Source organism: Aegilops tauschii, chromosome 2 (genome assembly GCF_002575655.3).
Source record: "Aegilops tauschii subsp. strangulata cultivar AL8/78 chromosome 2, Aet v6.0, whole genome shotgun sequence".
NCBI lineage: Eukaryota > Viridiplantae > Streptophyta > Magnoliopsida > Poales > Poaceae > Aegilops > Aegilops tauschii.
In genome coordinates, this window is record NC_053036.3 from 105,188,615 (window position 1) to 105,199,614 (window position 11,000).

Consider the following 11,000-nt stretch of genomic DNA (forward strand, 5'->3'; position numbering starts at 1 on the left):
AGGAGCCAGCGAGCCAAATGAGCCGGAAATAGCGTAGCTCCCGGAGCGCGTTGGACCCCAAGCCATGTCGGTCGACCATGGACACGGGAGGGGTCACGGGTCCATGGTCGCTGGGCTAAAGCCGCCCCTGCTAGGGGTGGGTGGGTGGTGAAGGAGACTCACGCGTAGGCAAACCTCCCGGGCGGCGCGCTGCAGGAAGCAGCTGCCGCCAGGCACAACCAGGCATCTCCAAGGCCGCCTCCCAAAGAGGCTAACCTGAAGACGGGCCAGGGGATGGGGGCAGAGGGTGGGGAGCCGCAGCGAGTAGGGCATACCTGACTGAAGGAAATATGCCCTTAGGGATGTAAACGGATCGGATCGGATAATGCTTGTACCATATCCTTTACCATATTTTTTGGCCGGATTCGGAGCGGAGCGGATAATGACCGGATGCGGATTCAATTGCGGATTATGTCGGACTACGGATTCGGAGCGGAGGCGGAGCAAATTCGGACCGGAAACGGACAAAAACTATCGGATGATACGTGCAAAGACATAATTTATTTCTACTAAGCAAACAATATGAAAACATGTTTTCATCCAAGCGCATAACACTAGAGAGTGGCGTTTTAAAGTTATAAATCACCAGTATAACAACAATATGCAGTACCGATAATATGCTGATAGCATTACACATAGTGTCCAAGACGAAGGTCGTACTTAAGCAATATTTAATTCAATCGAAGTTTTTATTTATTATGAAAGGCAAGTATCCGATCAAGTACGTAGAAGCCGGTAATCATCCTTGATTTCTCTTCAACATGGTGTTCTTCCAATCCACTGGCATCACCCTGTGAGAATGATAAGAGATATTAGATCATTAGATGCTACACTTGACAGTAAGAGAAATTATTGATACTTGGCTGTGGACAATTAAGTAGTTCGGACACACATGCATCAGTTCTGAGGTGTATATATCCACATGATTAATTTGTAACTTCTTAGAGTACGTGTATATAGTGAGAAGAGAAACATCAAGCATCAGATATTGAATGCATCGATGCACGTACTATACATAGATGACTAATTCAAGATGCACGTACTATACATAGATGACTAATTCAATTATATTGATATCTGGTCGGTAACTAGCAACATACATATCCAATCATGATTCATGAGTACAGATGTATATATAAATGTAAATCTAATCTGATCGGCATGTGATTCGTAACTAGCAAGTAGCAGCACACATATAAAAGGCATATATCAGTAAAACTAATCCATATGTGCAAAGAGGATACAGGCTGGTAATATATACTAATATACATCAGAGAATTGTTGGTATAACTACGTACCTAAACTTCTCTCCTGATGCAGTTGATCAGCCTCTTATTCAATATCCGTTCCTTGATTATCCTATGTATCAGCAGCATGCAATTGAAGGAAAATATTGTTATTACTTTAGAGAAATAAAATAGCAGTAATGTTCAAGAGGTAATCAGACATACTTGCATAGCTAGCCTCTCCCCTAAAGTTGAAGTACTCATGGTATAATCGAAATTGTCATCATCACTGTCAGCTTCTGCTTGTTGCTACAAAGTCCAGGGAAAATATTGGCATTAGATCATGTATAGGGCATTAATGATCATGAAGGCAAGTCTCTTCCTAAATGAGTAAGAGTGGTAGAGAGGGCAGAGCCTTACCTTTTCGTCAAGCTGTTCCTCAAGACTCATATTAGCAACAAGTGTTTCCACAACCTCCAGATCGTTCACGATAGAACCAAGTCTATCCCCTTTTTATTGTTATTTTTCCTAGATGCAGCAACCCAGTCTTTTGTACATATTAATGCTTCTACCACATAGGAGTCAAGACGACTGCGGAATGGATCAATAACATGACCACCGGCACTGAAAGCTGCTTCCGAAGCAACAGTGGACACTTGTATGGCCAAAACATCACGAGCAAGCATTGATAACACAGGATATACATCTTGATGTGTTTTCCACCATGATAAGATATCAAAGTTCTCAAAAGCAACCTTTGAAAGCCTTACTGTAACTTCTGCCATGTACTTATCCATGTCAGTGTCACCTTCATTAGACCCATGAGTGCCCTGCTGAGACAGAAAATAATCATCTTCATCTTCTACCATAAGATCAGTATTGCCTTCTTGGGAAGTGGTAGTACAGCTAGGTCCATCAGTGCTCTGTGCATATTCATTCTGATATGCTTGGTACATCTGCTTCACAGCAATAATCAACTCTTCTACTTTACCACGATACAGTAGTTCCCCATGAACCTTTCTCATGTAATGTTCAATTCCACTTCTCTTGTATCTAGGGTCAAGAAAGAAGGCAACCGCAAGAGCAAGATTTGACTTCCTCCAGTACTTATCAAATTTAGTTTGCATAGAACCTGCCATCTTTTTAATAGTAGTATCACTACTTTTACGCCAACCAGAAATTAAAGCCTTGATCTCACAGAAGCCTTTGTAGAATAAGTTTGCTGTTGGATATTGATTACCTGATAGCAGAGTAGTGAGATCATCAAACTTCTTCAAGCATCTACAAAGGGTAAGAGCCTTGTCCCAATCATCAGCTGTTGGAGCAAACTTGCCAAACTTCTTTTTGCCAATCTCATGCAACCTATCAAAGGCCTTCTTATAATATAGGGCATCACTCAACATGTGGTATGTAGAATTCCACCTTGTTTGGACATCCAGCCGTAGACCTTTTTCTGTGGACAACCCACACTCAGATGCACACTTATAGAATTCCTCCTCCAACTGAGGCGATGATTTTACTGCCAAAACAAATGACTTAACACCCCCAAACTGCATTTGAAATCTGATCAAGACCATCTCTAGCAACCAAATTAAGAACATGATTTGCACATCTCACATGAAAGAATTCACCATCACATACTAGAGGGGAATACTCTTTCAGTCTACTAATGACATGTTTAACACAAACTTCATTTGAAGATGCATTGTCCAAAGTAAGAGAAAACATTTTTTTCTCAATAAACCAGCGCAAAATGCAAGCAATAAATTCTCCAAACATGTTAAGACCAGTATGGCGCCCTTCTACATGCATAAATTTGATGATCCTTTTCAGAATAATCCATTCATCATCAATCCAATGCACAGTGACACACATGTACCCTTTATTCTGATTTGATGTCCACATGTCCATTGTGGTGCTAAAATGCCAGTTAATTGTTTTGAAATACTCATACAGCTTATCCTTTTCTGTTTGAAACATAGCCACTGTTTCATTTTTAACTGTGTTACGGTTCTTCAGAGGAAATGAAGGGCGCAAGGATTTGATGAAGTCACGGAAGTATTCATGCTCAACAATATTGAAGGGATATTCATGCATGATTATTGCCAAGTAGAGCTTTCTCAAGGAAGACTCTTGATCATACTTATAAGCCTCGACAGCAACAGAACCATGTTCCTTCTTCTCTACTTTGAGCAACTGTTGGCCTGACTTCACACTATGCATCTTAATATGGCTCAAGAAGACTGATGTCCCATTCCTGCTATTTCTCCTTGCATCATAAGTGCAGTACTTTCATTTAGCCCATTCTTCCTTAACTTTCTTGCCATCTACCTCCACCATCTTGAAAAACTTATCAAAAAGGTCCCAACATTCTGATGTGGTCTTCTTTTGTTTCTTCCCTACAGGCTCATCTACTCCTGCATCCTGATTATCACCCTCCAGATCAATCACTTCATTGGCAGCTTCATTGCCACTGCCAATATTCGGCGGTTCTTCATCTTGACTTTCAGCTGGGGGTGATACAACCATACTCTGAACTGCACTTGTTCTTGCTGTTGGGGATCGTTGCAGAATTTTAAAATTTTCTACGCATCACCAAGATCCATCTATGGAGTTTACTAGCAACGAGGGGAAAGGAGTGCATCTACATACCCTTGTAGATCGCGAGCGGAAGCGTTCAAGTGAACGGGGTTGATGGAGTCGTACTCGTCGTGATCCAAATCACCGATGACCGAGCGCCGAACGGACGGCACCTCCGCGTTCAACACACGTACGGAGCAGCGACATCTCCTCCTTCTTGATCCAGCAAGGGGGAAGGAGAGGTTGATGGAGATCCAGCAGCACGACGGCGTGGTGGTGGAAGTAGCGGGGATCCCGGTAGGGCTTCGCCAAGCGCAAGCGGGAGGGAGAGGTGTCACGGGAGGGAGAGGGAGGTGCCAGGGGCTAGGGTACAGCAGCCCTCCCTCCCCCCCTTTATATAGGCCCCCTGGGGGGCGCCGGCCCCTGGGATCCCATCTACAGGGGGGTGGCGGCCAAGGGGGGAAACTTGCCCCCCAAGCCAGGTGGGGCGCCCCCCACCCCCAGGGTTTCCAACCCTAGGCGCAGGGGAAGGCCCATGGGGGCGCACCGGCCCACCAGGGGCTGGTTCCCCTCCCACTTCAGCCCATGGGGCCCTCTGGGATAGGTGGCCCCACCCGGTGGACCCCCGGGACCCTTCCGGTGGTCCCAGTACAATACCGATAACCCCCGAAACTTTCCCGGTGGCCGAAACTGGACTTCCTATATATAATTCTTCACCTCCGGACCATTCCGGAACTCCTCGTGACGTCCGGGATCTCATCCGATACTCCGAACAACTTTCGGGTTTCCGCATACTAATATCTCTACAACCCTAGCGTCACCGAACCTTAAGTGTGTAGACCCTACGGGTTCGGGAGACATGCAGACATGACCGAGACGCCTCTCCAGTCAATAACCAACAGCGGGATCTGGATACCCATGTTGGCTCCCACATGTTCCATGATGATCTCATCGGATGAACCACGATGTCGAGGATTCAATCAATCCCGTATACAATTCCCTTTGTCAATCGGTACGTTACTTGCCCGAGATTCGATCGTCGGTATCCCAATACCTTGTTCAATCTCGTTACCGGCAAGTCACTTTACTCGTACCGTAATGCATGATCCCGTGGCTAACTCCTTAGTCACATTGAGCTCATTATGATGATGCATTACTGAGTGGGCCCAGAGATACCTCTCCGTCATACGGAGTGACAAATCCCAGTCTCGATCCGTGCCAACTCAACAGACACTTTCGGAGATACCCGTAGTGCACCTTTATAGTCACCCAGTTACGTTGTGACGTTTGGTACACCCAAAGCACTCCTACGATATCCGGGAGTTGCACGATCTCATGGTCTAAGGAAATGATACTTGACATTGGAAAAGCTCTAGCAAACGAACTACACGATCTTTTGTGCTATGCTTAGGATTGGGTCTTGTCCATCACATCATTCTCCTAATGATGTGATCCCGTTATCAATGACATCCAATGTCCATAGTCAGGAAACCATGACTATCTGTTGATCAACGAGCTAGTCAACTAGAGGCTTACTAGGGACACGTTGTGGTCTATGTATTCACACATGTATTACGATTTCCGGATAACACAATTATAGCATGAACAATAGACAATTATCATGAACAAGGAAATATAATAATAACCATTTATTATTGCCTCTAGGGCATATTTCCAACAGTCTCCCACTTGCACTAGAGTCAATAATCTAGTTACATTGTGATGAATCGAACACCCATAGAGTTCTGGTGTTGATCATGTTTTGCTCTAGGGAGAGGTTTAGTCAACAGATCTGCTACATTCAGGTCCGTATGTACTTTACAAATATCTATGTCTCCATTTTGAACACTTTCACGAATGGAGTTGAAGCGACGCTTGATATGCCTGGTCTTCCTGTGAAACCTGGGCTCCTTGGCAAGGGCAATAGCTCCAGTGTTGTCACAAAAGAGAGTCATCGGGCCCGACGCATTGGGAATCACCCTAGGTCGGTAATGAACTCCTTCATCCAGATTGCTTCTTGCGCTGCCTCTGAGGCTGCCATGTACTCCGCTTCACATGTAGATCCCGCCACGACGCTTTGCTTGCAACTGCACCAGCTTACTGCCCCTCCATTCAAAATATACACGTATCCGGTTTGTGACTTCGAGTCATCCAGATCTGTGTCGAAGCTAGCGTCGACGTAACCCTTTACGACGAGCTCTTCGTCACCTCCATAAACGAGAAACATATCCTTAGTCCTCTTCGGGTACTTCAGGATATTCTTGACCGCTGTCCAGTGTTCCATGCCGGGATTACTTTGGTACCTTCCTACCAAACTTACGGCAAGGTTTACATCAGGTCTGGTACACAGCATGGCATACATAATAGACCCTATGGCCGAGGCATAGGGGATGACACTCATCTTTTCTCTATCTTCTGTCGTGGTCGGGCATTGAGCCGTGCTCAATTGCACACCTTGCAATACAGGCAAGAACCCCTTCTTGGACTGATCCATATTGAACTTCTTCAATATCTTGTCAAGGTACGTACTCTGTGAAAGACCAATGAGGCATCTTGATCTATCTCTATAGATCTTGATGCCTAATATATAAGCAGCTTCTCCAAGGTCCTTCATTGAAAAACACTTATTCAAATAGGCCTTTATACTTTCCAAGAATTCTATATCATTTCCCATCAATAGTATGTCATCCACATATAATAAGAGAAGTGCTACAGAGCTCCCACTCACTTTCTTGTAAACACAGGCTTCTCCATAAGTCTGTGTAAACCCAAACGCTTTGATCATCTCATCAAATCGAATGTTCCAACTCCGAGATGCTTGCACCAGCCCATAGATGGAGCGCTGGAGCTTGCATACCTTGTTAGCATTCTTAGGATCGACAAAACCTTCCGGCTGCATCATATACAATTCTTCCTTAAGAAAGCCGTTAAGGAATGCCGTTTTGACGTCCATTTGCCATATCTCATAATCATAGAATGCGGCAATTGCTAACATGATTCGGACGGACTTCAGCTTCGCTACGGGTGAGAAAGTCTCATCGTAGTCAACCCCTTGAACTTGTCGATAACCCTTAGCGACAAGTCGAGCCTTATAGATGGTCACGTTACCATCCGTGTCTGTCTTCTTCTTAAAGATCCATTTATTTTCTATGGCTCGCCGATCATCGGGCAAGTCAGTCAAAGTCCATACTTCATTTTCATACATGGATCCTATCTCGGATTTCATGGCTTCTAGCCATTTGTCGGAATCCGGGCCCGCCATCGCTTCTTCATAGTTCGAAGGTTCACCGTTGTCTAACAACATGATTTCCAGGACGGGGTTGCCGTACCACTCTGGTGCAGAACGTGTCCTTGTGGACCTACGAAGTTCAGCAGTAACTTGATCTGAAGCTTCATGATCATCATCATTAACTTCCTCCCCAGTCGGTGTAGGCACCACAGGAACATCTTCCCGCGCTGCGCTACTTTCCGGTTCGGAAGGGGTGACTATCACCTCATCAAGTTCCACTTTCCTCCCACTTAATTCTTTAGAGAGAAACTCTTTCTCCAGAAAGGACCCGTTCTTGGCAACAAAGATCTTGCCTTCGGATCTGAGGTAGAAGGTATACCCAATGGTTTCCTTAGGGTATCCTATGAAGACGCATTTTTCCGACTTGGGTTCGAGCTTTTCAGGTTGAAGTTTCTTGACATAAGCATCGCATCACCAAACTTTTAGAAACGACAACTTAGGTTTCTTCCCAAACCATAATTCATAGGGTGTCGTCTCAACGGATTTCGACGGAGCCCTATTTAAAGTGAATGCGGCAGTCTCTAAAGCATAGCCCCAAAATGAGAGCGGTAGATCGGTAAGAGACATCATAGATCGCACCATATCCAATAGAGTGCGATTACGACGTTCGGACACACCATTTCGCTGAGGTGTTCCAGGCGGCGTGAGTTGTGAAATGATTCCACATTTCCTTAAGTGTGTGCCAAATTCGTGACTTAAATATTCCCCTCCACGATCTGATCGCAGGAACTTTATTTTCCTGTCATGTTGATTCTCAACCTCACTCTGAAATTCCTTGAACTTTTCAAAGGTTTCAGACTTGTGTTTCATTAGGTAGACATACCCATATCTACTTAAATCATCAGTGAGAGTGAGAACATAACGATAGCCACCGCGAGCCTCAACACTCATTGGCCCGCACACATCAGTATGTATGATTTCCAATAAGTTGGTTGCTCGCTCCATTGTTCCGGAGAACGGAGTCTTGGTCATCTTACCCATGAGGCATGGTTCGCACGTGTCAAATGATTCGTAATCAAGAGACTCCAAAAGTCCATCTGCATGGAGCTTCTTCATGCGTTTGACACCAATGTGACCAAGGCGGCAGTGCCACAAGTATGTGGGACTATCGTTATCAACTTTACATCTTTTGGTATTCACACTATGAATATGTGTAACATCACGTTCGAGATTCATCAAGAATAAACCATTGACCAGCGGGGCATGACCATAAAACATATCTCTCATATAAATAGAACAACCATTATTCTCGGATTTAAATGAGTAGCCATCTCGAATTAAACGAGATCCAGATACAATGTTCATGCTCAAAGCTGGCACTAAATAACAATTATTGAGGTTTAAAACTAATCCCATAGGTAAATGCAGAGGTAGCGTGCCGACGGCGATCACATCGACCTTGGAACCATTCCCGACGCGCATCGTCACCTCGTCCTTCGCCAGTCTCCGCTTATTCCGCAGCTCCTGTTTTGAGTTACAAATATGAGCAACCGCACCGGTATCAAATACCCAGGAGCTACTACAAGTACTGGTAAGGCACACATCAATTACATGTATATCACATATACCATTGGTGTTGCCGGCCTTCTTGTCCGCTAAGTATTTGGGGCAGTTCCGCTTCCAGTGACCACTTCCCTTGCAATAAAAGCACTCAGTCTCAGGCTTGGGTCCATTCCTTGTCTTCTTCCCGGCAACTGGCTTACCGGGCGCGGCAACTCCCTTGCCGTCTTTCTTGAAGTTCTTCTTACCCTTGCCTTTCTTGAACTTAGTGGTTTTATTCACCATCAACATTTGATGTTCCTTTTTGATCTCCACCTCCGCTGATTTTAGCATTGAATATACCTCAGGAATGGTCTTTTCCATTCCCTGCATATTGAAGTTCATCACAAAGCTCTTGTAGCTTGGTGGAAGCGACTGAAGGATTCTGTCAATGACCGCGTCATCCGGGAGATTAACTCCCAGCTGAGACAAGCGGTTGTGTAACCCAGACATTCTGAGTATGTCCTCACTGACAGAACTATTTTCCTCCATTTTACAACTGAAGAACTTGTCAGAGACTTCATATCTCTCGACCCGGGCATGAGCTTGGAAAACCATTTTCAGCTCTTCGAACATCTCATATGCTCCATGTTTCTCAAAACGCTTTTGGAGCCCCGGTTCTAAGCTGTAAAGCATGCCGCACTGAACGAGGGAGTAATCATCAGCACGTGATTGCCAAGCGTTCATAACGTCTTGGTTCTCTGGGATGGGTGCTTCACCTAGCGGTGCTTCTAGGACATAATCTTTCTTGGCAGCTATGAGGATGATCCTCAGGTTCCGGACCCAGTCCGTATAGTTGCTGCCATCATCTTTCAGCTTGGTTTTCTCTAGGAACGCGTTGAAGTTGAGGGCAACGTGGGCCATTTGATCTACAAGACATATTGTAAAGATTTTAGACTAAGTTCATGATAATTAAGTTCATCTAATCAAATTATTCAATGAACTCCCACTCAGATAGACATCCCTCTAGTCATCTAAGTGAAACATGATCCGAGTTAACTAGGCCGTGTCCGATCATCACGTGAGACGGACTAGTCAAGATCGGTGAACATCTCCATGTTGATCGTATCTTCTATACGACTCATGCTCGACCTTTCAATCTTTCGTCTTCCGAGGCCATGCCTGTACATGCTAGGCTTGTCAAGTCAACCTAAGTGTATTGCGTGTGTTCCGAGGCCATGTCTGTACATGCTAGGCTCGTCAACACCCGTTGTATGCAAACGTTAGAATCTATCACACCCGATCATCACGTGGTGCTTCGAAACAACGAACCTTCGCAACGGTGCACAGTTAGGGGGAACACTTTCTTGAAATTATTATAAGGGATCATCTTACTTACTACCGTCGTTCTAAGCAAATAAGATGCAAAACATGATAAACATCACATGTAATCAAATAGTGACATGATATGGCCAATATCATTTTGCTCCTTTGATCTCCATCTTCGGGGCGCCATGATCATCTTCGTCACCGGCATGACACCATGATCTCCATCATCGTGTCTTCATGAAGTTGTCATGCCAACGATTACTTCTACTTCTATGGCTAACGCGTTTAGCAATAAAGTAAAGTAATTTACATGGCGTTATGACACGCAGGTCATACAAAAAAATAAAGACAACTCCTATGGCTCCTGCCGGTTGTCATACTCATCGACATGCAAGTCGTGATTCCTATTACAAGAATATGATCAATCTCATACATCACATATATCTCATTCATCACATCCTTTTGGCCATATCACATCACAAGGCACATGCTGCAAAAACAAGTTAGACGTCCTCTAATTGTTGTTGCAAGTTTTTACGTGGCTTCTATAGGTTTCTAGCAAGAACGTTTCTTACCTACGTAAAACCACAACGTGATATGCCAATTTCTATTTACCCTTCATAAGGGCCCTTTTCATCGAATCCGTTCCGACTAAAGTGGGAGAGACAGACACCCGCTAGCCACCTTATGCAACTAGTGCATGTCAGTCGGTGGAACCTGTCTCACGTAAGCGTACGTGTAAGGTCGGTCCGGGCCGCTTCATCCCACAATACCGCCGAAACAAGATAAGACTAGTAGTGGCAAGAAAAATTGACAACATCTACGCCCACAACTGCTTTGTGTTCTACTCGTGCATAGTAACTTCGCATAGGCCTGGCTCATGATGCCACTGTTGGGGATCGTGGCAGAATTTTACAATTTTCTACGCATCACCAAGATCCATCTATGGAGTTTACTAGCAACGAGGGGAAAGGAGTGCATCTACATACCCTTGTAGATCGCGAGCGGAAGCGTTCAAGTGAACGGGGTTGATGGATTCGTACTCGTCGTGATCCAAA